This window comes from Saccostrea cucullata, unplaced genomic scaffold (genome assembly GCF_032062105.1).
Source record: "Saccostrea cucullata isolate Sc308-1 unplaced genomic scaffold, CSIRO_AGI_Scuc_v1 ctg4904, whole genome shotgun sequence".
NCBI lineage: Eukaryota > Metazoa > Mollusca > Bivalvia > Ostreida > Ostreidae > Saccostrea > Saccostrea cuccullata.
The window spans coordinates 38136-41704 of NW_026930743.1; the positions used below are offsets into that span (position 1 = coordinate 38136).

The following is a 3569-nucleotide window of genomic DNA, read 5'->3' on the forward strand; positions in this document are numbered from 1 at the left end:
GAACTAGTAGATATTTAAAAATAAAACCATTTTTGAAAATGTATAAGTAAATAAAAATATGATATGAGTTGATTTTTCTACCCTTTTGAAAAAAAATAATCGAAAAAGTTTCAGTTCGGTTTCAGCATGCGGAAACGATATGGAATCGAAATCAATAGTAAAAAAATCATTTGAGTTGATTTTTTACCCATTTGAAAAAAAAAGAAAAGAAAAAGTTTCAGTTCGGTTTCAGCATGCGGAAACCATATGGAATCGAAATCAATAGTTTCCGGAAACTGAAACCTACTGAAACTAAAAAGTATCGTTAAATTGACATTTCATTAAATTTTACATTGGTTTCCGTTTTGCGGAAACTATTTGGAAACAAACCTAATAGTTTCAGCATACGGAAACCCTACAGAAACTTGCTGAAACTATTATATAGTTTCCGCATTGCGGAAACCATACAGGAAACTTCAACGCCAAGTTTCAGCAAGGTTTCCATATAGTTTCAGTTTTGCGGAAACTGGACTTTTCACCCAGTGCAATATGTTTTGAGAGGTATTTTTCTACAAAAATAATACTGCTTGTGAATATTATGTACTGAGCATGAAAGTTACAGTTTGTATAATACTGATAAAGATATTAAATACATCAAAAATAAAACTCACTACTTATGTTACAATGTACCTAAGTATAAAAAAGTAGAACAAAAACTATATTAAGGACAGATGATACAAAAAAAATGGATGCCTGGATTGGTATATATTTCGTGGCCTAGTTTCATTGAAAATGAAGCAAATAATAAATTTCTAGAATAAAAAGAAATTGTAAACCTTCCACGGTGTTCAGAATTTTGCCATATGTATTATTCTATACAAATATTTTTCACTTCGAATCCCAATTTAGTGACAATTTGAATAAAAAATAAGAACTTAAACCTATTTAATTTAGTCATTAAAACATAACTCCAGTTGTTACTTTCAATTTCTGGGGCAAAAGTTTGTATGATCTGTCCTTAAAAAATACAAACTAAAAAAAACTAACTAACATTAGACCATAACTGCTGACTACAACTGTGAGATGTTAAACAACTCTCAAGACAAACCAAAAAAAAAACCTAACATTAGAAAATAACTGCTGAATACAACTGTCAGATGTTAAACAACTCTCTAGGCAAACTAAAAAAAACTAACTAACATTAGAACATAACTGCTGACTACAACTGTCAGATGTTAAACAACTCTCAAGACAAACTAAAAAAAACTAACTAACATTAGAACATAACTGCTGACTACAACTGTCAGATGTTAAACAACTCTCAAGATGAAGATGATGGAAATGTTTCTTAAAATACACCTACACAAGACATTCTGTCAATTTAAAAGTCATTATCCTTAGTAAAGGCTTGTAAATTGTCTGTTTAAATACAGTGCCTTGCATCAGTTCTCTTGAAAACATAGAGTTCTATACAAATGAAACTTCAAAATCATCTTATCAAAAAACAAATCAGCTATATCAAAAAAATCTAAATGAAAAAAAATACTGAAAAAAACTAACATGGCTTCTTACAACTGTGAGATGTTGTAAAATGAATTTCTTGCAGTGATGTGACATTTAAATTTTATTGGCAACATTTCAAGAAGAGCACTCAAGCATGCAGATTTCGATTCAACGTTAAAATTGTCTTTCATGATTTCTCTCAGAGTGTCTTCGAAGACAGTAGACTTCTCGTCTTGCGTGGATTAAGTGAAATACAGGAAGGTTACTCTGATGTTTTTTTTTTCATTCTTTTTCGCCTTCCCACCACAGACAGGACATTTGTCCTTCACCATTTTTTTCTCTCTACAGGCTGAAAATAAATATTTTCTATGATAAAGGAAACAAAATACCTTAGTTTTAGTTTCCTGTATATCAATTTTCATGCATTTAAATGTTTAATTTTTTTTTTAATCTCAAGGAAAAAAAAAAACATTTGGTATTTTTATTTTCATTAAAAATTACTTTAATGCATACAGTAAAACTCGTTTAGTACTAACACAATATTGCGAACATGAATATAGCATAGTTATCATGGATCCCCAACTATATAAATTGCCCAAATTCCTTATATGGATATAACAAATTAGGGTTATAGTAAAGTAATTTCATGGGTCCGCGTGTTCTACTGTAGTTGAATTTACTTTATAACTTATTACGTTTCTTTGGGAAAGGAAAACAACAGTATCAGGTATTGTGATTTAAAAAAATTACAGCAAATGAAGACAATTTCATTAAATTAGACTAAACAGCTGCACATTTCGATACCTACCATCTTTAACGCAGACATCATAAATGTCAATTTCCATTATATCTGTCACAGTTTCCAGTGATGCTTGCAAATCACTCACAGAATCAATGAAGTCTTGGTCGTTTTGAAATTGTTGGAAATCTCCTTCTTTTGAGTCTGGGAAGTTTTGGTCAAATAAAAACTGTTTAAAGACAAAAAATTTAAAAAATTCAAAATCATATATACACATTGACATGCTTCAAAACAAATAGTAATACATGAAACATAATATTTTTTACTTGTTTTATACCTTACATTTTGATGCAGCAGTTGCAGTTAATTGATCAACCCCCAGGTACTTTTTAGGATAGACTGCCGTGATTTGCAAGTTATTTCCTTCTGTAAGGTCGTTTTCCGCTAATTTGTCAAAAAGACAAACTTTCGCAACAGTGCTGTTATCCTTCAACAGGAGTGACTTTACCGCAAGTTTGCAATCTCTAACGTATTTTCTATACGCAAAAGAACATAATGCTGAAAATTGTGAAACAAAATGCAACATTTCTGTAAGTAACTGGACTCATACAAACTAAAAGTTACACATATTGACCTTTACAATCTTGCCCATAATCGACGACTTCTCTGGAAAATTCAATGCCTCATGTAGGGAATAAGAATGTCCATCTGGTGGTAAATTTTCTGGTAAGCATGGAAGGGTGATGTCTGGGCTAACTTCAACATTAGATGTACAGGATATGATTGTTTTGCTGGTGGCCCAATATTCATTTTTCCCACGTCTTGTCGAATTCTGGAACCTGAAACTTAATCCTGGTACAATTGTGGTGAATTTTGACGTTATGTAACATCCGACAATCATCGACTTGGTGCCTTCAGCGCCAACAGAATTCAATACTTCTTTCGTTTGTTTGTTCTCGCATTGTTATATTCCAGCAGTTCAGGAGATTTCTTCATGATTTTCAAACGCTTTGACACACTTTCGTCAGACTGGTGAAAAAAGAAAAAAAAGGTGAAGATCACAAATGATATTTCCAATACATTGTACCATATGTGCCTTTATAATCGTTGACTGCATCTTTAATTTTACTTCTTTTTTGTGAGGGGTTTTGACTATAAATTAGAGATAAATGAGTCCTCGTTCTTTTAGATATCTTCTGAATTTTAATTACATTTTTTAATCTTTCAAAACTTTTCGAATTTTTTTCTCTTAAAATTACTTTATAAAAATAAAATTCAAACTTTAAATACATTTGGATTCTGAAGTGTTTAAATTTTTATGAGCGCAACAATTCTTAAGAATTTTAGG

The 3569-nt window shown here is 30.9% G+C and overlaps 1 pseudogene; it reads right to left on the reverse strand.

Annotated features, from left to right (window-relative positions):
• Positions 1-1547: 1547 nt before the first annotated feature.
• LOC134229911 (uncharacterized) lies at positions 1548-3265 on the reverse strand (annotated as a pseudogene).
• Between the last annotated feature and the right edge of the window lie 304 nt (positions 3266-3569).